Source organism: Ursus arctos, unplaced genomic scaffold (assembly GCF_023065955.2).
Source record: "Ursus arctos isolate Adak ecotype North America unplaced genomic scaffold, UrsArc2.0 scaffold_14, whole genome shotgun sequence".
In the NCBI taxonomy this organism is placed as follows: Eukaryota; Metazoa; Chordata; class Mammalia; order Carnivora; family Ursidae; genus Ursus; species Ursus arctos.
In genome coordinates this window covers 62,102,827-62,122,600 of record NW_026622808.1, presented here as the reverse complement: position 1 = coordinate 62,122,600, position 19,774 = coordinate 62,102,827, and the positions used below count along the sequence as shown (strand labels likewise).

At 39.5% G+C, this 19,774-nt stretch overlaps 1 long non-coding RNA gene across 1 annotated transcript in view; it reads left to right on the top strand.

The window, feature by feature from the left end:
• Positions 1-18,862, top strand: part of LOC130543630 (uncharacterized) — a 124,232-nt gene extending 105,370 nt beyond the window's left edge. Inside the window, exon 3 of the long non-coding RNA XR_008959123.1 lies at positions 18,794-18,862. This is a non-coding gene — a long non-coding RNA (uncharacterized LOC130543630). The remainder of the gene's footprint in view (positions 1-18,793) is intronic.
• Positions 18,863-19,774: the final 912 nt, after the last annotated feature.

Sequence of the window (19,774 nt, the reverse complement as noted above, 5' to 3'; positions counted from 1 at the left end):
TTGATTTCTTCCAGTGGTGATTAGAGGTGGGGATGTGGATGTGGCTGGCAGTGCTCTTAGAGCTGTATTGCCAAGTGTTGCTGAGACTGTCATCATTCAATATGATTTTATTTAAGCCACTTGTTTTCAGTCCTGGGCTTCTTCATCAGCCTCCACAGGGCTTGCATCTCAGAGTTTAGAACACTTCTGATTCAATTTCTTCCTAGATAGAACTTCCAGATTTAGCCAAAGAACAACAAAGTAGAGATTGCCTAGTACAATGTGAATTTCAGATAAACAAGGAATGCTTTTTTAGTATAAGTATGTCCCCTGCAAATCTGAAAGTCAGGTTTAACTTGGCCTTTTATATTTTATTTGGCAACCTCATCCACATCATTAGACGAGAGGAGTAGTAAACTGGCTTCATCAGTGTGTGAAGTGGCAGGATCTTGGGGAGCCCAAAGGTTTTTGTGTTGTTGTTTTTTTAAATCAATTTTGGATCTTCCGTCTATCATCAGCCCTTCTCTTCAGCCACCCCCTCCCAGTATCTGGTGCTTCCAAGTCCTCAGTCCCTCTTGAAATTTTGCAAGGCAGCTTGGTTTCCTCTCAGTGATATGGCCCTCTACAAACTTTTGGGATTCAGATTCCTCTGTGTGGCTACCATATTTGATTGCATCTAAGTCGAGATCTATTATATGATGTACCATCTATTATCAAATGAAAAATGAAGAAGGAAAAAATGCTGCCAATTAAATTGCAAGATACCACCAATTGTAAGAGTCATCTCCTTTCCGAAAAGTTAAAATATGAAAAAGATACATGTTTTAGAGTGAATAAAAAATGGTAATTCTTCCACTATTTCTCAGTCTCCCCCAAACTAGTTAACATCTCTTAATTACTGTTTCCTCTTCTTCCATCTTGTTTGTCCTTGTAGATTCATATCTTTTTTGAAAATCCATTTTTTTCTCATTTTAGAGGAATTTTAGGGTATTGTAGAGATTTACACATGTGTTTATTCTTCCTTGTTCTTCTAGTCTTGTTTGATTCAGTGGAAATTTTAGATAAATCTGTTGCTTGGCATGAAGAGACAGAAGCTCTGGCTGTGTGTTTCTTTCCATTCCTACCAGATGTTTTGGCAATGGAGTGGATGGTGAACCAAGAGCCCCTGAGCCCAGGCAGGCTCCAGCCTCACCCTGCCATTGCCAAGCCCCCTGCCAGAGAACATAGCTCACCATAGCTGTCACAGCCCAGAGAATCATTTATTTCCAGTGCTCTCTGCTGTGATGCTGTAACTTTTTCAGGCAGAACAGAACTTTTGAGACATGAATGGCTCATTTCAAAGGGCAAGAGGTCAAGCAATAAGCCCCCACGCTAAGTCAAACAGTGGGAATGGCAGGAGCCATTTATCTTGCCTTATTCTATACAATATTCAAAATCTTTCCTGACTTTGTTTTCTTTCTTTCATTCATTTAACTATGTGCCAGGGACTGTTGTGGGCACTGTAGTGACCCAAACAGACAACAATCACCACTCTCATGAAGCTTCTATTTCAGAGGAGGGGTGGCAGAGAATAAAAGTAAAATAAGTGGTATGTTAGAAAGTGATCAGTGCTATGGGGAAAGGAGCATCCAAGGAGAGTGACCAGGTAGAGGGACAGGGGTGCAGAGTGGTTGCCATTTTAAATCAGGAGTTCTGGGAAATTCTCACCAAATAGGGGACCTCTAGGGAAAGTTCTGAAGCCCAGAAGCCAGGCCATTGGTGAGGGGGGGGTTGATTGGATGGAGTAAGCAAGGAAGAGAACCACAGGAGATGGGGGAGGGGGCATCCCAATCAATGGGCTTTGTCATCATTGTAATGTTTTCCAGGCTTCCACTTGATGTGACCTGAGAAGCCTCATGTCCTTACCCTCACATTCCTTGCCTCCCAGGTAAAAAGCCCTGGGCAGACAAAGGATGTGATCTAACCTGTATTTTATCTGGATCTTATCTAGGCCAATGAACTTTCTCTCACTTTTTAAAATTCCTCCTCGGGGGCGCCTGGGTGGTGCAGTCTTTAAGCATCTGCCTTCGGCTCAGGGCGTGATCCCAGCGTTCTGGGATCGAGCCCCACATCAGGCTCCTCCGCCATGAGCCTGCTTCTTCCTCTCCCACTCCCCCTGCTTGTGTTCCCTCTCTCACTGGCGGTCTCTCTCTGTCAAATAAATAAATAATAATAAAAAAAATTCCTCCTCATTTCTAGTTTCCTTTGAAAAACCCAGTCTGAAGTCACACCTGCTTTTGCCAGAGATCATCCCTTTCAAGCCAAACCCACTTCTTTCCTCAGCCACGACTCCAATTTCAGGATCTAAATGTGTACCCCTCCATTACCTCAAGAATTAAAACTAATAAAAAGCTCAGATAGTGTTCTTACAGTTTAATTTTTAACTCAGGGATTTAATCTGACAAATTATCCTTTATCTCATTTGTGGTGACTGGGATTCACCAACTTTCCCTTGAACTAAAGGGTAAGTTTGTAAAATACTTCTTTAGGGAGGAGTGAGATATTATATTAGTTCCTGGGGTGCAATTATTAGCAGCAAATCTAATGTAATCATCTAGCAAGTGCCAAGTATAACCTCACCACTCAGAGAAGTTTATCAATATGTGCAGACTATGTCCTTTACCGGCATTGCTGATATAATAAGAGAACATTTTAGAGTTCTCTCAAGGTCGAAAGAGAGCTCAAAGAATCCCTCTTGATCACATTCATTCAAGGCTAGAGTCATAAAACAAAAGACTGATTAAAAAAATCCCTCGCTATCATTTGTTCTTAAGCAGAAGTGTCGAAGGGTCTAATTTAATCATTTTGTGTTATTAAGTAGAAATTAGGTTTCCATGGAGGCAGTGGCTTTAGACTGATCCTTATTTGCTAGCCTTTTTCCTCTATAAAAGCAGACTGATAATAATAATACTTGTTTCTTCATTTCCAAAGATGAAGAATTCTAGAGTTTAGGTTCCTAATGGCCAAATTGGGTGATGGCCTCTCAGGTCCAGGTGGTTCTGGAATGGAACTGTCTTCTGGTTGAGGAGACACGAGACAAAATGAAATGAACACACTGCTCGGACTTATTTCAGGTGCTCATTTCAGGAGTCTGGAATTATGATTCTAAAGCTTTGAGGGTTTTGATTGGTTCACCTACTCCATGACAGTGGACAACTTCTTTCTCTCTGTTGAGTGGGAATGATATCTCTCCCACAAGGATTAAATGTGAAGATTCATTCATTTTTCCAGCAGAAGCAGCAAGCATAGAAGGTGTTCAATAAATATCAGTGCCCTTCTGTTCTGTTTCTGTATAAAAATACCTGCCTGGACTCTCTTGTAGGTAAGATCAAATGAACCATATATCCAAATATGTTTCCAAAAGAAGAAATATCATTGACTGCTTTATATTTGCTGACCTACCCAATGACCATACCCAAGAAGACATGATCCGTTATACTGTGGTTGGGAAAAAGAATGGGTTTTTTATTTCCCCATTTGGTCTTAACCTACTGTGGCTCTCCTTTCCAAAACCAGAGTTAATTGAGACTGGTAAACCCCAGAATCCCTCATATGCCTACCCCAGCATCCCAGATCTGAGCCTCAAGCTGTGTCCTCCTCATAACTGCCATGACTTCCAGAGGATCCTGCTGGTTGCTACAGAGAAGATGCTCATCATGTTCATGCTGGTACCCACTTCATGCTGGTGCACATGGAGGGATGCTGCCAAGTTAAGAACAGGGCACACTAGAGCTGTGACCAACCAAGCATCATCTCACATTGCCTCTGCCAACCCTGCCACAGGGGTTGGAATGAATGAACTTGATCTTGGGGTAGCATAACCACCCAGTTCAGATAGCAGATTGGATGGCCCCTTCTGAGAGAGAAAAGCAGGGAAGCTAGAGCTTCAAGTATGAATAGGAACATATAAACCATTAAATATTTTCCTTTATAATATTGTATAGATTCAATTTTTATTTATATTTTATAGAGTAACTTCCAGCTGTTTCCTTCCTTCCTTCCTTCCTTCCTTCCTTCCTTCCTTCCTTCCTTCCTCCCTCCCTCCCTCCCTCCCTCCCTTCCTTTACTCCATTTCTTAAACAAGTAATGAGAACCTTCAGTGTGCCCTGTGTTGTACCAAGTACTGGGGAATGGCATAAATATTACAGAAAACTACTTTGTCTGAAATAATTTCTAATAGTTGAGCATTTCTGAAAATGTAGTAAGCTTTTTCAGAAGGGAGGAAGTTGGGCTTTGTCTGTACTAAGTACCAAAGTCCAGTCTCTATGGACATAATTATAATATCTCAGGGCTAGAAGGAATATCGTCCAACTCCTCATTCAGTCCTGTGCTACCTCAAGTGCTCAGCCATTCTTCTCTTGCACACATCTATGAGTGAGATACTCCTCTAATAACTGCTACACTTTTAGAAATATATAGTTTCCAGGAAGCATCTCTTTTGTTTGAGCTGAACCCAAGTCTGTCTTATAATATCATTCATTTCTCCCTTCTGGGGCAATATGGGAAAAAATTGCTGTAATTTATGATTTTCGTCTACCTTTCTATTTGAAGACAGGTTTCTCTTCCATAGTGAATCTTCTCTTTTGATGTTGAACATTTCCTTTCTCATTGGTTCTTTAATCCCTTGTCCTTCGCCTTGACTTGAAATTCTTCCACCTTCCTGGTCACTCTCTGAGGTCAGCCTTTTTCTTTGCTGACTAGTAGGTAAGGAAGGGGAGCTGCTAGAATTTAAATCAATCATTCATCCTCCTTGTTAATGTTTCTGGAAGATTCCTAGAGAACACTGCTAGATTATGGCAAGAAAGAACATTTGGGGGAATTCACTAGATTGTATTTATTTATACCATCCCAAATATCATGGGATCTTGGAGCTGCAGGAAACCTCAGAGATAATATGCCCCCAACACACTCATTTTGCAAGAGGGAAACATGCCCAGAGAGAGGAAGTGCCTTGCCTGGAACAACACGGACAGCAGAGATGATGGTGGCAGAATTAGGAATCAAATCCCAAACCCATGTGCCCTGATTGCCAGCTTTTTCCTCTTTCCATGGAGACACACTGCTCTACCCACTTGGAACCAGGTTCTAGCAGGGGACACACCTTCTCTGGTAAGTTTGACCAAATAGTGGTCCTTACTAATGGGTTTTTATCTCCATAAAGTACACAACTTACACAAGGATGCACATGGAGCATCAGGGAGGAGGGTGGCTTCTTAGATCAGCCCTACTAGCCCCAGGGTTCTATAGAGAGATGTGGCAGCTGAATCCCTTCTGCATCTCTCACTTCCATAGAACAGAGGTTGGCAAACTATAGCCTTCAGGCCAAAAACAATATATAACCTGTTTTTATAAATAAAGTTTTATTGGAACATAACCATACCTACTCATTGACATAATATCTATGGCTGCTTTTGCTTTATAATAGCAGAGTTGAGTAGTTGCCATGGAGACCATATAGCCTGCAAAGCAGAAAGTTTCCACTATGTGTCCCTTAGCAGGAATAGTTTGTTGATCACTGCTGTGGAGAGTTTGGAATTCCAGCAGTGGCTCTAATCACAGTCCTTGCATTTTTGTTGATCCACCTGTGTGGCCTCTTTGCTTGACTCTGTCAAGATAGACCTGGGTAAGGCTGACTTAATTGCATTGTTTGTTTATTTGTTTGCTTGTTTTAAAGATTTATTTATTTATTTTAGAGAGCGTGGAGGGACAGAGGGAGAGGGAGAGAGAGAATCTCCAGCAGACTCCCTGCTGAGCGAGGAGCCAGACACAGGGCTTGACCCCAGGACCCTGGGATCCTGACATGAGCCGAAATCGAGAGTCAGGAGCTTAACCGATTGAGCCATCCAGGCTCCCCAATTGCAGTATTTAAATCCATAATGGAGTAAAACAGTCCACAAAGTCCAGTTCAGGCAAAAAGAATATATACACTATGATATAATTTATGTACATAATAAAGAACTAGTAATCAAGACTATATTAAAGCGTATTTAGTAAAAGTACACAAACTTGCACAGGAATGAAAATTATGAACTTTTAGGGCAGTGGTTACTTATAGGTCTGTGTGTGCAGATAGGAAAGGACGGGGTTAGGCTTGTTTATAATTTTTAATTAAAAACGAAAGAGAGTTTTGAAGAAAATATAGTGAAATATTAACATTGGTTATATATGGCTTTGGATATTTTCTGTGCTTTGTTTTTTATATATTTACAATTAAAAGTAAAAACACAAAGGGCAGAGAGTCACTGGCTAAGTCATTTAGCTTCTGTGAGTTTTAGAGAAAACCTTTATTTAGGAAGTTTTCCAAAGTCATTGATAAAGTCTTTATTCCTTCTTAAGGAACATGGGGAAACAGGCATCATGCCCACAGAGAAAAAAAAATCTCATTAAGAAACATTCTGTTTGTATGTATGCATATTTAATGCTCGTATTTCAAATACACACTCAAGTACATACTCTCATTAAGTGATTCAATACGGAGCGTGGAATTTCACTACCATTCCTCAACCTTAATAGTCAAGTAATTACTAAATAGTAAAGACTGCTCAGTGCATATGTTTTTGTCTCCTTTTATACATTTACAAACAAATGAACATATCTTTTTTTTTAACTCCTAAAAACAGTCTCATACAACATAAATTGTTCTAAGACCTGTATTTTTCTTGGAGATGTTTCTAATTCAGAACATAGAAGTCTGCTATTTCTATATGATGATTCAATAGCATTTTGCAATATGCATATATTGTATTTCATTTAACTACTTCTCTGCATGAACCATTCTATAATACATGTTATTTTCATCCTTCTGTGTGTGCCAGCATTTTGCTTTCCAGTGGTCAGGTACAGTTATTCAGTTTGGGAATCTATCGATAAAGAGTGAAGAAATTTCTTAATTCAAACTTAATGAAAACTTATCCATAGCACTGGGCCTATATTCTATACTGTATGCTCTATAGACATCTATGTCTGCACAATAAGCTGCACATGGTAGACTAGTGAGCTGGAATAACAGTCGTTCCTTTATTAACTATCAGTTAGTATTAACTAATGTGATTAATTTTGTAAATTATTTTTCATACATTTATTTAATCAAGTCTGGCTTTCCATGCTTTGACAGTGGTAGGTATATGATTTTTTTATAATACTTTTTTATTATGTTAGTCACCATACAGTATGTCCTTAGTTTTTGATGTAGTGATTTTGTCTTATTATAGCTCATTTTTGATTGAGATGTTTGAAAACTCCCTTCATGGAAGATCATGTCCTGCTGGGAGCCAGAAGGAAAAAAAAAAAAAATCCTTCTTCGCTGTACAGGACTGGAGCACATTTGTATCAGGATTAAAAGTTCTGGGATGCCCAGGTGGCTCAGATGGTTAACTGTCTTCAGCTCAAGTCAAGGTCCCAGGGACCTGGGATCGAGCCCCACCCATGTTGGGCTCCCTGCTTAGTGGGGAGCCTGCTTCTCCCTCTGCCTGCCGTTCCCCCTGCTTGTGCTCTTCCTCTCTCTCTCTCTGACAAATAAATAAATAAAATCTTTTAAAAAAATAATTAAAAGTTTCAGGGATGAAGCCTCTGAAATATATTACTATTTCATCACTTCATACCTGACACTGTGTTGGTTACATAGCCAGAGGCAGTTGAAGTTGGATATATATAATTACAAAACACCTTCTCTGTATTTGCAAGATCTCCTTGTTTTTAGAAGACACTCAAAATCCATCTTAATCACCTTTCTTTTTCCCAAGAGAGTGCAAAAAGTTTAATGCTTCTAACAAGTGTATCTGGAAAAAAGTTATTTCACAATAATGATACCAGTACTTCCTCACAGTGGTAGGTGTGACTTTTTGAATCTTTATTGTGGTTGAGGTATGATTGAAGAAAAGTCAAGAAATTCACAGTTAAATCAGATAGAAAGGCCAGAAGCTATTCCTTTTTCTTTGTAAGTGAAGCTCCAAGGGTATGAATTTAAAAAAACAAATGATCTTTCCCAAATTAATTGAGAATGAGGCTGGATTTAGCCCAGTCATGGTTGCCTAGCAACTGAGCTACATAATGGAAAGAGGATGAGGGTACTTTAGCCCCTGGGTACCACTTAAGGCACTGAGTTTCCTTGAAGGATGTGAAAAAAACTTTGCTCTTTTGGAAGTTTCTACTTAAAGATGCCTTTCACCTTTTAAATCAGATTTAACATCGTAAGACAGCTTAATTGTCACCTCTTCCATGAAGCTTTTCCTGACCATCTCCATACCTACTTCCTCTGTGCTCCCCTTACCCTATGGATTTCATTATCTTTGCACTTATCATCCTAGAATCACTAACAGGTTCATTTATCTTTCTTGTGTGTCTGCCCAACCTGATTGTAATTAGGCACTTCTCCTGTTTTCCATTGTATTTCCCAAGCATAACGCCATGTCTCATAGTCTGTAGATGTTCTGATATTATTTGTTGAATGGATGGGTGGATGAAGAAATTAATGCATGAATAAATTAAAGAGTTAATCAGGCTTCAATGAAGACTCACTCCCTATATGAGCAGATGTATTAAGGACTCTATATGAAAAATGTAATGGAATAACTCTAATATATACTGTTGGAACAGACTTTGTGATAACCCTGTTTCAAGCCATTGCTGTAAAGAGTTTGTTTGAATTAAGTTACCTTCCCTCTTTCTTCTGTTCTCTGCCCTACAGGCTGCCTAAGCAGTTGTGACTGGTTCCTAAAGTGAGTTCGAATTATCTGGCAATTGGCCTCAACTTCCCATCCAAGGCAGGCAGCTCTGCCTGATTCTCCTTGCTTGTTGGACTTTACCTGTGGCTTATTCCTCTGTTTATTATTACTAAACTGCTATTTCTTTCATTTTAGTGTGAAGTATTCTTCATCTCAGGTTGGCACAGGGAATTTTTCTTGGGGAAATTCTGGATTCCCTATGGCTGTTAACACGTTTAGTTATGACTATAATAACCCTAGAATTCCCCTGGGTAATCTTTAAAAAGGACATCATACATCGGGCTGTTTCCTGAGATAGGGGAGCTATAAAGGGAACTCATTTCTCATATCCAGGTCTTCACTTCCAAGGTATTAGAAGGACTCAGTTTCGATCAGGGTTATTGCAGGCATCAGATGGCACATAGATTGTGTAGTTTGAAGACTGTTTTAGAAAGGGACTATTTACAAAGTCTTGGTCAGGACAAAGAGAAATCAAGAGAGATAGAGTACTATACCAGGGTTAGAAATAGGATCATCTGAATGGGAAATAGGAAAGAATGGTTCTCAAAATCTAAAGAAATGAAAGTCAGAGAGGGGAGATGAGAGCTGTGTGGAGAGGGTTGCCTGAGAAGAGTAGTACCCTTTGTTCAAGTTCATGGAGACTCTACAGAGAGGCATTCCAGGGAATAAATGCCCTGAACTTCTTTCTCTTCCTCTAGTCTCTCACTGATGTGCTCCAGTAGCTAAACCCAACTGGAAAACCAGAGGGCAAAGAAGCTTGAAGAAGTGTCCTATGCCAGCCAGCCTCTTGGGACACAGGGTACAAATTGGAGAGAAGATCTGAAAGGACAAATGGAAGATACTTAGCACAACCACCCAGAAGGAAGGCAGGCATAACAGGCCCTGTGAGTGGAGGTCATGTTGTATATTAGCTTCACTCCAGAATAATTTGCAGGGTAATACTTAAACATTTTCTTATGGATCTTCAACTGCTTCTGTAAACATTTCTTTATCTTATTCCTTGTTGGCATTAGTCCCTTATTAATTTGCTTATTCTTACCTCCAGGATAAATTCCATTTTTAATGTGGCACTTGAGAATCTTTAAACTCTGGTTCCAACTTTTTACTGTCTGGGTAGCTCTTATTCATCTCTCAGTACTTATTAACCTGAAACTTGACTAGATACAAGTGGGATAAATCTATATTATACTAATTTAGGCAAGGAATGGAATTTACTGGACAGATTACTGCCCAGGAAGGGCAGGTCTCTGATCAGCTTTTGGGATTCCAATACCGCAGAGTGGGGACAGTTTCTCTGTAGAACACCACCATTGATGTGACTTAGGTTCCAATCCCTATGCTTTATGTGTTTCAGGTCAGGTTCTCCAGAGACACAGTCCGATTGGCCCAGTTCTGGTTAGATGCACACTGCTGGTCTAATGGTCAAGGGGTGCCTGGGTGGTGCAGTCAGTTAAGCGTCTAACTCTTGATTTTGGCTCATGTCATAATCTCAGGATCCTGGGATCCAGCCTATGTTGGGCTCCACACTCAGCACAGAGTCTGCTTAGGATTCTCTCTCTCCATCTCCCTCTGCTCCCTGCCTCCCCATGCTCTCTCTCTCTCTCTCTCTCTCTCTCTCCAATAAATAAATAAATCTTAAAAAAAATTAGGTATGATCAATAGAGATACAAAATAGCCATGTTGTCCCTAGGAATTTATTGGTAGATAGTGGTGTTGGAACAGTTAATAGCTGAAGAAGAGATAACAGATATCTAGTATAAAGACCTAACTTAATTATGATCTTTTTAAAAAAGATTTATTCATTTATTTGAGAAAGAGAGCACCAAGTAGGGGAAGGGACAGAGGGAGATGGAGAGAGAGAGGGACAGAAGCAGAATCCTGCTGAGCATGGAGCCTGATACCGGGCTCAATCTCACAACCCTGAGATCATGACCTGAGCCAAAATCAAGAGTCCAACACTTAACCAACTGAGCTACCCAGGCACCCCTATTTGTGATCTTTTTTAATGAAGTTTTTTTGGATTTCTCTAGAGGCTTCTATATCCTTGTTACAATCTAATTATTTTTCTAAATATTTGTCAGTTGCTCCCCTAAAATATTGAATTCAAAGAAAAGGACCATATAGTATTCATCATTGTATGCCCAGTACCTAATAACAATGAACAGAGAGGTACTCACTACTTTTGGTTAAGCATTGAATGAACATTGTTGTAGAAAAGTAATGGACATTGGAATCACAAGGTTGAGGCTGAGTTACTTCATTGATTTACTAGATCTTTTTAATTAAGCCAATATTTAAATTATTTTAGCTCTGGTTTCTTTCTTTCCAGTAATAACCACATCTTAGAGTAATGTGGACCAAATGGGATGCTCATGAAGCAATAGCCCATAAATAAAGGCTTTAATCAGTTGCAAGTCAGCATACTGTTTGAGTCAGACAGACCTTTGAATCATTCTGTTCCCTCTTGTGTGACATTGAGCAAGTCCCTTAATCTTTCTGAGTTTCTGTAAGATTAAAGATAATAATACCTACCTTCATAAAGTTATGATGAAGATTAAACTTGATAATCTACATATTATGCTTGGTGCTTGATGATTGCTCATATATGTTACCTGTTACTATCAAGGCCAAATCCTAGGCAATATAGAAAAGGAGATGAAGTCTGATTTTATGTTCTTTTTAGCTGCCACCTGCTTCATCTCCACACTTACTTCCTGGCTACAATGTTGACTTTTATTTAATCATCTGAAATGACCATCCCCTTAAACAATTCAACTGGGGGATTTTCCAGCTTTCCCCTCCACTTTATCAGCATGGACTCCCCTGATGGATTTTTTCTTTCTTTAATCTTTCAGGGACTAAGTGAACCAATAATCAATCCCTGATAATATTGTAAAGGATTCTTATGAATTCACATCATCTCTCAAACAAATGTTGTGTGTATTTTTCTGGGCACATTTTGCAGATTCAAAGTAAACTCATCAGAATGGCTTCCATGGAGAGATGTGCCAGCATTGGGCTTGGCTGATGGGTGAGAGGTCTGGAGGCATGTGTGCCTCTCAGCATTTCACACATTATAACAGAGGGAGACCCTTGCTGTACCTCAAAGAGCAATGACCTTGCTGAGAAAAAGTAGTCTTTGAAACATAGTCTTCCTTCTCTAAAGAAAAGAAGATTTTGGCATAGTTGGATAGGTATAGAACAAAAAGTCAAGATGTCTTCTTTTAAGTGGCAGTACTATCTACCATCACTTTAGGGATCACTCCCACTCTCAATGACTTCCCATCTGTGAAATGGGGCTAACGTCCATCCCATTTTTCCTACGGGACAATTTTGGAAACCAAAGAAATGGCCTATGTGCAAAATTTTGTGGAGATCCTTGAAAATCAAGGATATGTTTCTAAAAGCCTCCATTTAATGTAGCTCAAAGCTTAGAAAGGCATTTTCGGGCTCTAAAAAATTAGTCCTTATATATTTACTCTGCTTTAAATGGAGGCTCCAGACCAAAATATTCCACTGTGGAGAAGAAACTAAGTTTGTGATGTGGTTTAGGTTTAAACTGCTAAGTGATTTTGAATTTGGTCCAGGCTTATTAGGACCAGCAACAGGGAGACATCAATATGAAAAAGCCACCTCAAAAACTATTCTGGACTTTCAATATATTGAAGAAAAAGGGGGCTTACTTCTAGATGTTAAAGAAGTAATGTTTTTACATGTATGTTTATTATAAATTCATTTATATCTGAAGTACTTAACACAAGATGCAACTTATAAACTATCATTCTATTCTAAACTAGCCATTTTTTACAACCTGCCACAATTTTCTAAAATGTATTTTTATAGACTCTGATACCTAAACAACATGGAGGTTTGTATTTCAGATGCATTTGTACAAATACTATAGTAAAATTACTTGAGAGTGATTTCTTATCTCTGCATTAAAGGCCCAAAATAGCACTGAGGAACTCTTTTATTTATGATTAAAAACTTTGCTGAGCTTTCTGCGTTAGCTGGTTTGTCAGTCAACTAAAGCTCTTTGTGTTTGCCAGGTTACAATTGATGGATCCTGTGGCTTTTCTATCTGCACAGGGAAGGAATTTAAAAGCAGAAGAAACAAAGTACTTAAACATTCTAGAGATTTACTTCATGACTTCCTTTAATTAAAGTCAATTCCTTATTAAAGAGGGATTCATATTTCCAATCCTGTATCTTCTCTTTCTCTCAAAGAGAGCACTCACACTATTGTTTCCACAACTGCAAATATTAGATGGGTTTCAAATTATTGCTTTATCATTATTTTTTGAAGTCGTTCTTTCATGTGAATACCTAATTTAGAATCTCTCTGCATGTTAATATCCTGATTTGTAGGAGAGATCAGTGATCATAGTGTTATTTTGAGAATTCAATGAGTTAAGTAGAAGTAAAGGAGTTAGAATTCTCCCTGGCACAGAGTAAAAACTCAATCTGTGTTTTCCACGCTGTGGTTGTTGCTGGAAGTGTCCCAGTCACTGTTGCCTTTGGTCCTCTGGACCTTCTTGAATCATATTCTTGCAAGAACATGAAAATGAATGGGCTGCTTTTGTTTCTTGTGCTCTGGTAGAATCCAGAAACATCAGTCCAACTGGTAGGATGATCTCTGAGGAGGTAAATACGAGATTTTATTTCAGAAGCTTCAGTTTTTGAGAGCCTTTCCCTTGGGAGCAGAATATGAGTATTTGGAGTGCTCCAAAGCAGAATAATGAATATTTGCTTTTCCTTTCATTTCTTACATTTCCTCTGACCCAGAAGCAGTGATGGGTTCTTCTGTCATTCTGGTATTCCCTAGCTATTCTTGTGGGCACCTTGCCTGATTCAGTTATGCTTTATAAATTTTAAAATACAATTGGAGCCTCCATACTACTTTATCTCAGAGCCTGAGAAATATAAAAACGAAAAATATAGTGGAAGCCTGTGTTAGTTAGGATTAAATTCAGCTACATATGAAAGAAGCTCAAATAGCAGCAGCTTAACTAAGAAAAGAGAACATTTTTTCCCTCTCACATAAAAAATGAACAGTAGTTGACAATCCAGGGCTGGGAGGGTAGCTCCACATTAATCAATGACCCAGGTGTATTCTCCCTTTTTGCTCTTCCATGTGACTTCCGTGTGACTTCCATTGTGACTTCTGTCCTCAAGGTTGCCGTACTGTTGTGAGATGGCCATTGTAACTCCAGCCATCATGTTTATGTTCTAGGCAGCAGAATGGAGGAAAGGAGAGGAGCAAAGGAAAGGTATTTATCCCGAGTGAGGTCCCTTCAGAAAGCTTTGTGAGAAGCCACACACTGCAACTTATGCCTACTATGTCAAGGGAAGATGGGAAGTACAGGTTTTATCTAGAACTTGTCAAAAATTATTTATAATCTAGTGGTACATCTTTACCATCTCTATAACCTGACCAGGTCAGAGCTTGTACTTGCCATTATATTCCATTGTTGTAGGCATGGGCTACAGAATCAGACCAATCTGGGTTTGGATCTTGGTCTACCTCTTACTCTTTGGATGTCTTTGGGGAAATCGGGGCATTTCTTTGAGCCTCAATTTTATCATCTGTCAATTGGAAATAATAATAGAGCTTACTTTATAAGGATTGAAAGAGATGACATATGTATATAAGTCTTGATCCAAGTAATAATTTTTAGATGAGTACCAACAATTTTATTTATTTCACTGTCCCTTATGGGTCAAACATTGTACCAGCTTAGACAAATGTCATATCTTATCTTCGCAACTAGTTTGCAAAGTGTTTTACAAATGAATGAATCAGAAACTCAAAAACGCTAAGTAACTTGACCAAGGTTATACAAAATGAAATAGAAGGCTTTCCTCTCAATTAAGGAAAAAACAAAAAAGCCCAGATCTTTCTGACTATACCAATTGTGATTTTTCTTCCAGATTAGATTCTTCTTTTTAGATCCGGGTACACACAGTACATATAAGTTTATGTAATAACAAGCCGGGTTCTAATAGCATTTTATTTTACTGATTGTGTTCATTTGGCAAACATCAGGAGTTGCCAGAGATTTTAAATTGGGGTTTTAAGCCCAGACTTTGGACTTGTTGTGTCCTGAGAAAAAAACGGGACCCCACTGTAGAAGAAAAATAGGAGACATTTTTTGTGTAAGATATTGTTTCAAAGTCTCCATGTTTCTAGTTCTTTGTCACCAAGATACACATGTAGACTTTGAATGAAATAATCAGGTTGGAGAGCCAGATCCTATTGTTCTCTGTCTTCTGATGTCAGTTCAACTTGTAAAATTGAAATGGGGCATCTGCTATGCTAGTTAGAAGGTTGAGCTGGACTAATGTGGTACATCCCTGGAGGGTGTATATAATGCCCATATTACTTGCATATGGTAAAAGTTGCCATGATAGAGAAAGTCAAGGATGCTGTCAGTGCAACAGAAGGTGCAACTGAATTCACACATGGGGGTCAGAGCAGGAAGAACATTTTTCTAAGCTGAGACCTAAAGGATAAATTGGGATTTACCAAAGGAAGAGAAGCTGGAAAAGTATTCCAAGCAGGAGAGACAGCATGTGACTTTGACCCTGGGCTCTGATTTTTGGACATCTATCCTGTGATTATTCCTACCCTTACCTTTTAACTTTTGCTTTGACTCTGCCAGGTCTGGCTTTCAGCCTTGCCATCTGAAAGCCCGTGGTGAAACATAGATGCTACCACCTTAAACAACATGGCACTGGGATTATGTCCTCATAAAGCCAATGTTAACAAACCATTCTGCAGAATTGTTCTACAACAGAGATGGCTACTAAGCTTCATGTACTGTGCCAGTGCTAATAGTTTATGGTAGCAGCCTGGACAGATCAAAAGGACCCTGAGGATTAGTGGAAAGAGTCCCACGATTAATTAGCGATGCTTCCCTAGGTTCAGAAAGAGAGTTCTGATGCACAGGAATTTGCATCTTGGGTCCAAAACTCTCTTTCCCCCTTTCCAGTATGTTTGAATGGAACTAGGAAAAATGTCAAACAAGAAGCAGGGTACAGGCCAGAAAGGACAGATGATAACACCTCCTGTCTCTTGCCCATAGCATTTCCAACCTCAGCATACAAAATTTGGCTTTTGATAATAATGAAAAGCTGACTCCAAGTTTCCTGGGTCATCTTGGTGGTCCCTACATTTGCAAGTACCTTCAGATACCCAGCTGCTGTTCCTAACATACCTGCCAATAATAAAATGCCTAATGTAAGGGGTTGCCCCAAACAGGAATGGCTGGGGAGAGGCAGGAATATGTCTGTGGTCACAGACTTGAGTTTGATACTGTCCTGCATGGACTTGAGCCTATGACCTTATCCTCAGAAACGTTTCTTGCTAGTCTATAAGTAACAAGCCGCAGACAATAGTCTCCTTTACAAAAATTTTTTAAAGTGATTACTCTATCTCCCTGCTTAAAGCTTTTCATTGGTTCTATTGATTGCTTGCCAATCATTCTAGACCATACTGCATACTACATTCCAGATATATAAAAAAAAACCCAACATTGCTTTTCTTCTTTGCCACCCTTTTCTACTGTCTTTGCCTTTGTCACTCCGACCTTTGTGGTTGGATCCTTCTTCAGCTATGCTTTGTCTGTTCAGCTAAGTCATCCAAATTCCAGGCCTGGCTGGGATATAACCATCTCTGCAACCCTTGCCCATCCATCCCACCTGGTTCATCTCTCTCACCAATGCTATCTCTGCATTTTATATACTTTTATTATTGTGTAAACATCATTGTATAAAACATATTGTATAAAAACATCATAATGGTTGTAAATAAATCATATGCCCTAGCAGACTGTGAGCTTCCGGAGGGCAGAGACTGGATCTCCCTTCTCTTCTGACAGACATTTAAACCAGAGTCTGGTCACCTCAGATATTGAATTCAACTTAATCTTAAAAAAACAAAACACTAAAATGCTCTTTATATCCACACTTTTCAAAGGGCTGTGTGCATATCTGTAGGAGGGAGGAAACCTCTGGCTAATCAAAGATAGAGATATATGCCTGTTTCATTTGTTTGTCTTTGAATTATATTATTTCATAGACTATAGTCAGGACAGGGAAGATCAGAATTAAAAGTTAGACATTTTGAGTTACTCCACTGCAATTTGGAGGTATGGGTGACTAGGTATTTTTCCTTGGGATTGTTAAACAAAGATATTTTATTTTTATTTATCACAATGGGTTTCCAGGCAACATCTTGCCTAGTCATAGTAATTGAATTATTCAGATGCTCATGAGTTAATATTGTCTTATCTCATGTTTCCAGCTCATTAACTAATAACCAAAAATGCAAGTAATTAAGGCATTTAGAAAATGCCATTAACTGCCATTGAATTTTGTCTCCCTTCTGTGTTTGTTGAATAGTTGGGTAGAAAACACTTAACCTTTGGCTCACATTACCATCCTAGGGAATGACCATCATCCCTTGGCTTCTTCCCAAATGCACTGGGCTAGTTTTCTACACTGCAGATTCTTGAGGCCTTTATTCCCACTAACTCTTGTGCTGCTTGGAAACATGCTGTCAATCAAAGCAGAAGAAGGAGAAAGTTTGTGAGCTCCCAGTTGTCCAAACATGCTTATTGGTTTGCTTGCACTCTCAAAGTTAGATAAAGACAAATGTTAGTGTATCCCAAGTACCCACCCCCTGACCCCACCAGTCTCTGTTAGAAAATAAAGTTAAACTCCTTTCTTTTTTAAATACCAGAATTAAGAAGTAAGCCCCCATTATGTTTGCAGAAAGCTCTGTATTTAGAACACTTGATTTCCTCGGGTATCTCTGCACATCCACAGAGAATGCTTAAGTATTTCACACATTCACCCCATTGGTTATCCTCACCATTATTTGGCTCTAGATCTCTGCCCTCCTCTGCAGCTTGGTTCCATCTTACTGTCTCAGGTGGGTCCACTCATGCTTGGGATTCTTTCTGTAACTAGGCCTGGGCCTGGGCACAGCCTTTTCCTTTATCGCACCATAGAGACAGCTAATACAGGCTGATGAAACCTTTGAAATAGTGGGGGACAAGCGTAGCACAAAGACTAGAAATAGATATCGGATGTAGGAAATCTCAGAGTTCATAGGCTAAAGTCCCCTTTGGAAGACATATGGGGGTGTGTGTGATCTGTTATGAGCTGAATTATGTTCCCCAAAAGATATGTCAAAGTCTTCAACCCCACTACCTCAGAATGTGACCTTACTTGGAAATAGGGCCTTAGAGATGTGGTCAGTTCAGAGGAGGTGATGCAGGAATGACACAGGTTCTTTAGTCCAATATGATTGGTGTCCTTATAAGAGAGAAGAACCAGAGAAGAGAATGCTGTGTGAAGATAGAGGCAGAAACGAAGGTGATGTAGCTTCAAGCCAAGGAACACCAAGGACTGATGGCCATCACCAGAAGCTAGGAAGAGGCAAGGAAGGATTCTCTGCCACAGGCTTTAGAGGAAGCAGGTCCTTGTCGACAGCTTGATTTTGGCCTTCTGGCCTCTGGAACTGTGATACAATAAATTTCTCTTTTTTTAAGCTACACGGTTATGGTACTTTATTATGGCATCTCTAGGAAACTAATCCCAGGTCCCTCCTGCTAGCTCCCGGCCTGTCATCATAATTAGAGAACCAGGGCACCTGGGTGGCTCCATCGGTTAAATGTCTGACTCTTGATTTTGGCTTAGGTCATGATCTCGAGGTCATGAGGTCAAGTCCCACATCAGGTTCCACACTGAGCGTGGAGCCTACTTAAGATTTTTTCTCTCCCTCTCTCTCTGCCCCTCCCCACCCCCACTCTCTTTCAAAATAATAATAATAATAATAATAATAATAATAATAATAATAATTGCAGAACCCCGCTCATCTCTCTAAATCAGCAGCTGCCCTTGCCCATCTGAAGTCCCAGATTAAATTCTGAGGTTCTCCCTGTCTAGCCTCACATCTGCTTTATCCTAGGATGACTGCTACTTGGGATGTCCATTTTTTTTTTCAGGAAAATAAATTAACAAAGCTTTGGTTGACTCTCTTCCAGGAGCCCCTTTGTGATGACCACCACCAGGCAGAAAATATAAGACAACAAGGCAATAATACAGCAGTTGAGGTGGGTTTTGGCATTATCAATCCCGTTCCTTTTAGAGTCCCTCTAATTTGCTGACACAATCTCTCTATCATTCTTCTCTTTTTATGATTTTTGCATAAATAGGAATACATGTCTTCTAAGAATAGACACTCATTTTAGGAACAGAGCATGAATTAGGAAATGAATGTGTCCTTAGAGAAAGCATAATCTGTAAAATGTTAACAGAATGAAATGAAAATTTTTAGTCTATTTCAGAGAAGCTTAAATTGTCTTTGCATTCTGTTTTTTCATTCTAAAACTCATTGCTTTACCTTTGCATACCTAAAAGCCACGTCAGAGTGAGTTTTCCTAAAATAAAGGTACAGTTTTTATTTCAAGGTAAGTTTAAATTTCTACCGATAAGGTAATATGAAAACTATTAGAAGTATTGAAATGCCCATCCCCATTTATATATCCCACCCTCTTGCTTCTACCTATGAATGTTTTCAAGAAAAAGAAATTAAAAAAAAGAAATAGAAGGGCGCCTGGGTGGCACAGCGGTTAAGAGTCTGCCTTCGGCTCAGGGCGTGGTCCCCGCGTTATGGGATCGAGCCCCACATCAGGCTCCTCCGCTATGAGCCTGCTTCTTCCTCTCCCACTCCCCCTGCTTGTGTTCCCTCTCTTGCTGGCTGTCTCTATCTCTGTCGAATAAAATAAAATCTTAAAAAAAAAAGAAAAAAGAAATAGAGATATACAGAACAGTAGAGATAGAGGTAGAGGTAGAAGTGGGGAGGAAGACAGAGGCAGAGAGAGACAGAGAGAATTCTCAACCCCTCAGCATCTCGCCTTGGCTAGACCTCCCCATTACCTCAAGATTTTTTTCATTTTAGGATTTCAGTTCTTCCTACTCTCTCTTCCTCCATGAGTAATTGCTCCTTGGATTATGCTTGGATA